Raw genomic sequence first — 10,778 nt, 5'->3', positions numbered from 1 at the left:
TAAAAATTTGAAAATGTATTATAATTGTGATAAGAAATAGAATTAATTTTTTTTTCTATTAAATATTTTTAAAAACAACTTTTACAGTTAGAAAAATTGACATATTAACTAATTTTGCACAAAAGATCCAAATTTTAGGACAATTATATGACTAGATATAATGAGTTTACGGAGGGACTATCCGCCATAAGGTCCCTTGTAAACACCTTTTGGTGATTTTATAAAATTTGAGGCATAGTCCCTCACAGTATATTTAATTACAGAAAAATCGTTAAAGCTAGAACATTCAAAATTGGAACCCTGATTAATAAAAAGACGGGGAACATTTATTAGCTGTCAAAAAAATTTATTTCTATTTCTTATCACAATTGTAATACATTTTCAAATTTTTACATTTTGTTTTCTATTTTTTTTACAGTAAAAATAATTATTTCTCAGAAAGGTTAAATTTACAAAAAATATAAAATTATAGTAAAAACAAAGCTCATGAAAAAAATTTCGTGTTGCAATTTGTTCCCGGTAACCCCCTTCCCCCCTTATTTCATATCTTGACTCCACTACAGTCGTAACGTAAAACAATCGTGCCTTTTGAATTTGAAAACTGATTGACTTTTTAATTCCAATTAAACGACTTTATACTACACTTTTTACTCTATTTCAACGTAAATTGTACTCACCCATCAGCAAGTAAGTGTTTCAAGCTCACGAAATTGAAATCCTAATTAGGAAAAAGTTTTTTTAAATTACGAATCGACTTGGTTTGTGAGGTGTAGGTCTAGCTCAATGTTTTTTTTGTCAGGTAGCTATGGGAAATCAGTTTGACTAGTGTTTAAGTACTTATTCTCATTGAATATGGATTTCCCCTTTAAAATCAGAGAAAAAGCTATTTTTTGTAGCATAAACTCATTGATTTCCTTGAATACATGTGTTTGGTTGTCGAAGAAGGTTCTTGTAGTTTTCACTTTTTTGTCAGGTAGGGAATCAATTTGTCTAGTTTTTACATATTTTTTCTCCTTAAGTAGGAGTTTTCCTTTACAAATTAGAAGAAAACTGTCTTTTGTAGCATAAACTCATTGACTAGCTTTACAACATATGTTTGGTTGTCGAAGAAGGTACTTGTAGATTTCACATGTGACCAGCCAGCGAGATGGCTGGCAGTTGCACAAACATTGAGTTTTAGTAATTGATGTACAGTTCACTTAGTGCATTAAACATGCATATACTGTCCATTAGGAAAATATGTAACTAAATTCTCAATTTTTTCAGGTTTTTACAGTTTTTACTCTATATATCGGATAATCAGCTTATATATCATGCTCCCATACAGCGATTATCTCGCAGCAAAACAAATGGCTTTAACCAACCAAGAGGTAAAGAAAGCCTTGCTGCTGCGTATGATTACGTCAGTGCTGGTCATCCAGTGTGCATGCGATCGCGAATTACAAAAATTGCTGCACACCACGTCGAACCATTGTTACATTTTGAACAACCGTATCGTACACAAACCGTGGCAGTTCCAAAATGTAAGTTTTTTTTATGGGGTGGGGGGGGGGGGTGTGGGGGTTGCATTCGAACCGAATAGATCCAGTCTTATAGAAATTATATCAACAACATAATCGTTCCTGGATAAAGGAATCTGAACCGTATGACAACTCCACAGCTGGCCAATTGAAAAGGGAGGTCGCATCCAAAAAGTGGCAGCGGAAATGGCGTTGCAAATGAAGAAATTTAACCTAACCAGCAACAAATCTCAGTCCTCTGATGTCTACGAACATCAGCTCAAATTGGCAGAAGAAATTTTAAATTTTAATGTCGCCTTATCTGCAAGCTTGGCAAATTTAGAGCAGGTAGTACCGTGTTTCTTTTTAGAAGTTTTCAACAAAAAATTGAGTTCACGTAAATTATTTTTTGTCAATAGATGAACACGAACAGAGTTAGAAAATATCCCCGAAAAAAATTTAAAATCTTCGCGCAGAGTTACGAGATAAAGAAGAAAAAATATTACGCCTCGAAGCTCAGTTGATTGTTGTGAGACTTCATATCGAAAAAGAAACGAGTCGACATGGCTAAAAAAAATTGCTTCCAAACGAGCGGAAATCATTTTAGGCTGTATTCAAAACTTCCAGTTTGTTAAAATTTCAATCGAACAATTTCCTGCCCGCCAAATATTTATTCAGTTAAAATTTGGTACTTACAAAGAAAAATGTAACCCACGTTAAATTTTGTAAATAAATAATTTTTCGATAACTAATCTAACGCAAAAGAGACTCAAAAAATTTGAGTGAAAACACTCGAATTCAAAAACAAAACAAAAAATCCCTTTTTGTCTTCTTGGATAACAAATTGCTGTTTTAACTTTTAAGACGCTCGAAAAAAAGGATTTTAAACGTGACGCTGTTTATTAGATTACTACATTCACGTATGTTTTGCAATTAAGATCATGTTATAACATTTTTTAAAATTATGTGATGAATTCAGGGCCCTCAGTTACTTTCAAAGGTTTCTACGTTACAGTCGTAACGTAAAACAATCGTGCCTTTTGAATTTGAAAACTGATTGACTTTTTAACTCCAATTAAACGACTTTATACTACACTTTTTACTCTATTTCAACGTAAATTGTTTTCACCCATCAGCAAGTAAGTGTTTCAAGCTCATGAAATTGAAATCCTAATTAGGAAAAAGTTTTTTTAAATTACGAATCGACTTGGTTTGTGAGGTGTAGGTCTAGCTCAATGTTTTTTTTGTCAGGTAGCTATGGGAAATCAGTTTGACTAGTGTTTAAGTACTTATTCTCATTGAATATGGATTTCCCCTTTAAAATCAGAGAAAAAGCTATTTTTTGTAGCATAAACTCATTGATTTCCTTGAATACATGTGTTTGGTTGTCGAAGAAGGTTCTTGTAGAGTTGTAGTTTTCACTTTTTTGTCAGGTAGGGAATCAATTTATCTAGTTTTTACATATTTTTTCTCCTTAAGTAGGAGTTTTCCTTTACAAATTAGAAGAAAACTGTCTTTTGTAGCATAAACTCATTGACTAGCTTTACAACATATGTTTGGTTGTCGAAGAAGGTACTTGTAGATTTCACATGTGACCAGCCAGCGAGATGGCTGGCAGTTGCACAAACATTGAGTTTTAGTAATTGATGTACAGTTCACTTAGTGCATTAAACATGCATATACTGTCCATTAGGAAAATATGTAACTAAATTCTCAATTTTTTCTTACAATTTTTACTCTATATATCGGATAATCAGCTTATATATCATGCTCCCATACAGCGATTATCTCGCAGCAAAACAAATGGCTTTAACCAACCAAGAGGTAAAGAAAGCCTTGCTGCTGCGTATGATTACGTCAGTGCTGGTCATCCAGTGTGCATGCGATCGCGAATTACAAAAATTGCTGCACACCACGTCGAACCATTGTTACATTTTGAACAACCGTATCGTACACAAACCGTGGCAGTTCCAAAATGTAAGTTTTTTTTATGGGGTGGGGGGGGGGTGTGGGGGTTGCATTCGAACCGAATAGATCCAGTCTTATAGAAATTATATCAACAACATAATCGTTCCTGGATAAAGGAATCTGAACCGTATGACAACTCCACAGCTGGCCAATTGAAAAGGGAGGTCGTATCCAAAAAGTGGCAGCGGAAATGGCGTTGCAAATGAAGAAATTTAACCTAACCAGCAACAAATCTCAGTCCTCTGATGTCTACGAACATCAGCTCAAATTGGCAGAAGAAATTTTAAATTTTAATGTCGCCTTATCTGCAAGCTTGGCAAATTTAGAGCAGGTACTACCGTGTTTCTTTTTAGAAGTTTTCAACAAAAAATTGAGTCCACGTAAATTATTTTTTGTCAATAGATGAACACGAACAGAGTTAGAAAATATCCCCGAAAAAAATTTAAATTCTTCGCGCAGAGTTACGAGATAAAGAAGAAAACATCTTACGCCTCGAAGCTCAGTTGATTGTTGTGAGACTTCATATCGAAAAAGAAACGAGTCGACATGGCTAAAAAAAATTGCTTCCAAACGAGCGGAAATCATTTTAGGCTGTATTCAAAACTTCCAGTTTGTTAAAATTTCAATCGAACAATTTCCTGCCCGCCAAATATTTATTCAGTTAAAATTTGGTACTTACAAAGAAAAATGTAACCCACGTTAAATTTTGTAAATAAATAATTTTTCGATAACTAATCTAACGCAAAAGAGACTCAAAAAATTTGAGTGAAAACACTCGAATTCAAAAACAAAACAAAAAATCCCTTTTTGTCTTCTTGGATAACAAATTGCTGTTTTAACTTTTAAGACGCTCGAAAAAAAAGGAGTTTAAACGTGACGCTGTTTATTAGATTACTACATTCACGTATGTTTTGCAATTAAGATCATGTTATAACATTTTTTTAAATTATGTGATGAAGTCAGAACGAGAGATAGAGAGTAGACTGCGGCTCGGATCAGTGTATTGGATACAACCGGTGCTCTATGAAGAGCAGACAGAGACTGAGAGGCATAGGGTGAGTGTCCTCTCATATATATGGAGCCGACGGGTGCCGTGTTGCCAGATGGTATCATCACACAATACAATTATTGATGCGTGAAAACATGATATAGAAATATAAAAAATATAGGAATGTACAAATAAAGCATGGACGATTTTTTTGGGAAACTGGGCCTTCGTACGAGAATACTCTGGTGTCGGTTCGGGCAAAAACCAAAAAGAGCCAGCTAGACTCAACATCCTTCTTGAAGCCAATCCGATATGGTTGAACCTTCAAAGCCCCACGAGGGGGGGAAATATCACCATATTTTGGTTCCTTCTTAACATGTCATTGGTAAACTGCATGGGTATAATGAAAATATAACAAAATACTGGCTGCAACTCGACACCAACACAGACACAGGTAAACTTGATGCAAACATTTTTATAAGCAACGTACAGCACGGCAGTTGACGGCAGCAGCATTACAGAAACTATTGGAACATCAACCTATAACCAATATGAAATTAAAGGAATCTTCTGCATCAATGGAACATACAATAAATACACACAATAAATTTTCAAAAGTTAACTGGATAAAATTGTCACCTTGCTTATCTTCAAATGATGCTTGTTTCGAAATTCATAAGGAGAGTAAATGAGATGCAGCTTGCAAGACTGGATGCAAGTGCTGGAATGGACGGCTGAAATTCCATGTGCCGTTATGGTCCATTCCCGTTATGTATCCTGAAATCCAAAATTAGAAATATCATGACTAATTTCAATTCGTTTAATCAATAAATTTACCATTCAGAAAATTACACATGTAAAATGTTATTCAGCTTAGATGGATGTGGACGACGTGGTGGATAGCACGGTTTCAAAATAGTTAATCTTCAAGCACAGCTTCAAGATTCTTCTACACAAAAAAAATGAAACAAAAACACTTTCGGGGTGACTCCGCATGTAATAGAATCTAAAGCAAACATCGCCATCTGGCAACAATTCAGAGGTAAAATCAAAACCCCAATTTTTTTCACAATTCACGCTACTAGACCATGACGGAGGAATGGAGTAGGTGCAACTCGGAGGTAAAAGGTGTCGAGTGCTGTCTTTGCTGTTGGCAATAGATTGGTAAATTTTTTCGTCACTGAAAATGAGGATAGAACGAAAAAAATGAGGGTGTCCTGAAAAAATATTCGTGAAACGTTTCCAGTTAACAGAAGACAACTTGGAATAATTTAATTTGGAAGGTAATTGAACAAGCTACAATTTAGTATGAATACTTGTTAAGTATTGAAAAGAAAATCTGTTAAATTTAAATATTTCCCTGTTGTTTACTGTTTTCGCGACCGAATCCACAGAGAATCAGCCCGAGGGAAGAAAAGGGAGAAAAGGAAAGTATGAAAAAAGGGAGCCCATACTTTCCTCTTTCTCACTTTTCTGGATTTTGAGGCTTTTGCATTGCACCCTTTTTATTGATTTTTTTAGTTGTAATTGCTTTGCCATTTATATTAGTTCGCGTTCCAAAATTTTACATGTATGATTTCCAGGTGCCTAGAATTAGGCTTCATTTAGTAAGCAGCTTGTGAGTGTATACTCAAGACGACTTGGTCTTTCAATGTTTTGAAAGCATCCGAATTCTATAGTATTTTATTGCTTTCAGCGTTGGTGGCATGTATCGTTTCTGTTAAAATAATATCTATTGGATTCGTTTATTTTACGGAGGTCTTGTTAGTGTTTTCTAAATATGGCGGTGCAAAGCCAATTGATTTGTCCCTGGAGGTTGGCGATAAGAAAATCAATCCTGTGTCATCTGTTCGAAGTCTTGGGGTCACAATTGACTCCCATCTATCGATGGATGGCCAGATACGCTTGATCAGCAAGAATGGCTTCTTCCACCTAAGAAGAATTTCCCAGCTGAAGAAGTTCCTCTCTAAAGCAGCCCTTGCTCAACTGATCCATGCTTTTGTCATCTCCAGGCTAGACTACTGCAATTCTCTTCTTGCTGGCCTATCGAGGGTTTCATTGGATCGCCTTCAACGTGTCCAAAAAGCTGCTGCTCGTCTACTTCATGGTACCAAGAAGTTCGACTCAATCCACCCCATTCTCTTTGATCTGCATTGGCTCCCCATTGTGTTTAGAATTGACTATAAGATTGCTGTGTTTACTTATCGTTGTTTCAAAGGCCTCTCCCCTCGATATCTTCACTCCCTTCTTCGCTTACCTGCCTCTTCTCGTCTGGCGTGTGATAGACTTATAACTGCTAAACCCCGCACAAAGACATATGGTTCTCGATCCTTTACAGTTTATGCCCCTAAGCTTTGGAATTCCCTTCCATCGACTGTCCGTAATGCAACTTCCCTTGCCCAGTTTTGTTCACGACTTAAAACACATTTGATTACCGTGGCGTTTAAAGATGAAATTGATAACCGTGCTCGTCAGGAAAAGCGCCTTTGAACATGTTTATGGAAAAGGCGCTATAGAAGTTTAATACATTATTATTATTATTTATTTGTTAATGTTTCATTTAGTCCCCCTGCGTAACATGGAATTTTAAATCAATAAATGGTCAAAGTTCAATTCATAATGTCGGTTACAATATTTCTGTTAGACTGTTTGTTAAACTGGAATGAATAATCATTGAAAAAAAATTTGAATCCAGCAGATCGTCGTTTATTGGAACAGCTTCGTGAAAACGTTGTCTTATTGCTTTATATACATGACATGGGCTTGAGTGTGTGTGTCTTTCATTTGGAAAAAAAGGTGTGTCACTTAAGTAGAGCCATATTAAACATTGAGTAAGTTATTTTAATTGTGTTTTTTTTTTGCTGACGACCGGAAACGTTTCATTCAGTGTCACTTTCAGAGTGGCTTGCTCCTTTGAAAGTAGCTGAGGGCCCTTGATTATTAATTTACATCCTACTACTGCGTCAGACGTTTCCCCCGGCAATATAATATTATATAGCACAATGAAATTGTTGAGGTAAAACAAGAACGAAAAGGAAATCATATAATAGCAATCGAAAACTTTGAAAATTGACCGCTCATTGGCGTGTGTCTTGATCATTCCACTTCAACAACCTTGTCTTCCTTCGACTAATCAAAGGTAAAATCCGACAGAAAAATTAATTTTCAACGATTATTACTTTGGATTTCAGCTGGCGTTACAGCGTAGAGATGACAGAACAGCAAGACACCAAGGCCAACCAAATATCATCCAACGAGAGCTTCAACATGAAATGAAATGTCCACCAGGAAAATATATAACTAAATTCTCTTGCTTCCGTTGAATGAATATATTTTGCAGCACGACAAATGAGATTTAGAAACCAAGAAACAATAGCAGCTTGGATGCTAAGAATGACAACAACAGAACTCGTCATCCAATACGATTGCGGCAGGGAAATAAAGAAAATTTTGCACAGCAGTTCCAACCACTGCTACATTTTCAACATCCTAATTGTCCACAAGCCTTGGCTCTTTCATGACGTAAGTTTTTATTGTCTGAGTGGTATTCGAACCGAAAAATAACTAAGAAATTTTAATTTCAGATTTATGCCTCCAACGACCATGGGATATTGGCTGTGGCCCCCCTGATCCAGTGTTAGAGAAATTACAAAACACACAGATGTTATTGGAGGAAGAAATATGAGCCAGCCGATTACTCAGCTGCTGGACAATTAAGAAAGGAAGATGGGAGCTAAGAAAGTGGCAGCGGAGAAGACTTTGCTGATTCAAAATTTTGCAAAAACCTCTATCAAGTCCCAGATGGCTGTCTACGACAATCAACTAAAATTATCAGAACGAATCACAAGTTTCAATGTCGCCTATTCTGCCAGCTTAGCAATTTTAGAGGAGGTACTACCGTCTTTCTTGTTTTTAAGTTTAAAAAATCTAATTCACATCATTTATTGTTTGCCAATAGATAAGACGTATAAGATTAAACGGGAAATTTGGGTCCAAAATCGAAAGTCTTCGTGCAAAGCTGAAAACAAAAAAACAAAAGATATCCCGGCTCGAAGCTGTACTGAGTGGGTTGAGACTTCACGAAACGGTGAAAGAAAAAGTCGATAAGGTGCAAAACATTTGCATCCAAACGAGAGGGACAAAATAATTCTGTAAATTTAACATGTTTCGATAACAAAACTAACGAACTGATGTGTAGTTACGTCGCGTGCAAGTACTATCTAATTCAATTATACAATATGAAGCCGGTTACACTTGAGAATCAAATTGTAAAATAAACGTCAGGGTTCCAAAAAAAATTAGGTGAAAACACTCGAATTTAGAATTAGAAAATTACAGAGTCAAATAATCGTGCCTAAACTTTTTTAATTTGAAACAATATTGACTTTTTATCCTTGATTTTACGACTTTTCAAATCTTTCTCTACGTAAATCGTGTTCGTCCAGTTCTTCCATCATTAAGTAAGTGTTTCAAGCTCACGGAATTGAAATCCTAATTAGAAAAAGTTTGATTTTATTACGATTTGACTTGTTTTGTGAGGTGTATGTCTAGTTGCATTTGTTTTTTGTCAGGCATTGGAAATCAATTTGACTAGTGTTAACGTATTTATTCTCATGAAATATGGATTTTCTTTTTCAAGTTAGAAAACTGCCTTTTGTAGCACAAACTCATTCATTAGCTTGACTACATATGTTTGCTTTTCGAAAAAGGTACTTGTAGTTTTCCTACCTGACCATCAAGATTGCAGGACACCATTTTATTTTTTGTTTTAAGCCACCTATAGATGACTTGCAACATATTTTTTTGTTTTTGTGCAACAACAGACACAGTTGGTGCCAAAAAAGACACAATTGGTGCCAAAACGGAGAATATTAGTGCCGAAACGGAAAGATTTTTAATAAACGAGGAGATTTTAAATAAAAGGGGGACCAAGCGTTTTATATGGGTGCCGAAAACGCCAAAATCGAAAGGATATGAAAAAGATGTACCGAAAAAGTCTTTTTGATATACATTTTTAGACATAAGATATCTGAATAGTGATATCTTTTTCATATCTCCCTTATCGCTCTTTTTTAGATCCTTCAGATATCAATATTTTGATATCTTCTTGTTGACATGCTTTAGATATTGCAAAATAAACACACAATATACATCATTAAACATATATCTTATTTTTTATATGCATTTGATATAACACACATAATGCGAAATTGATATCACTTTTTCTATTTTGCTATGAAAACTTAGTATTACTGTGAAAAGCCAAATTGAAAACAAAGAATTGCTTTATTTCTTGTGAATCACATGTAAATTTTTGTAATGTTACAAAAGGGCGATCAAGGAAGGTATTTTTCATACTGCATTCTTTTTTTCGGCACTCTTGATGAGGTTCCTTGTTTATGTGAATACTTCAACTGCTCTCCTGTTAAAAGTACTTTCACTTTCCAAGGGAAACCGACGTTTAACGGCATCTGAAATTTTAAAAGTAATAACAAAGTTTGTCAAATAGGAAGTTTTGTATGTAGGCCCTAGACATGTGCATACGCACTTTTTATGCACTGGCAAGAATCAAGCGCATTGGAGGACGCCATCTTTTCTTTTTCAATGCCATAGAAAGTGTATGATTTCCATAACTCCGGACCAACTACGTGTCTGATTGTATTTGAGACAGACTTGTTGTATTTTCCGTCCACCACCAAAAATTCAAAATCTGCAACCTAATAAATTGTAAATTAAAATTTTAACATAATGCACGGAAGATGTGTGACAAAAGTTTTACCAATTTGTTGACGAATTCGGCATTACTCTTTAAAGCCAACTCAACTTCCACCACTTCCGCTACAGAGTTCAATGGGAACCTTGTTTTCAAACTGTTAGTAATAAACGAAGTTGACGAATTGCAAACTGTATCATCATTTACAGTTGTTTCATTGTTACTACGACTTTGAGTAAGCAATTTTGTCATTCCTGTAGACTCATATCTCTCACTCACTCTCACATCAACTCACATCATATTGACAACAATACCAAAAACATATCAAAATAATGTAACAAAAATTGATAACTATAATAAGATACATTTACGACATATTTTTCATAACGCATTTAAAAAAGGAAAGAATGTATAAAATAAAATATCAATTTCATGTCAAAATAATGTAAGAAAATTGATATCTTTAATTAGATGTAATAACGACAACCGTCATTGTCATATCAAAATTATGTAAGATAAATTGTGTTTTTAGTACATCAATAATATATTCAAAATTGTATATCTACATTTTCATACCAAACAAACATCAATTTCATATCACTTTTGAGAT

This window comes from Daphnia pulex, chromosome 3, assembly GCF_021134715.1.
Source record: "Daphnia pulex isolate KAP4 chromosome 3, ASM2113471v1".
Lineage (NCBI taxonomy): Eukaryota > Metazoa > Arthropoda > Branchiopoda > Diplostraca > Daphniidae > Daphnia > Daphnia pulex.
The sequence above is the reverse complement of the archived record's forward strand: the minus strand, read 5'-3'. Positions refer to the sequence as shown.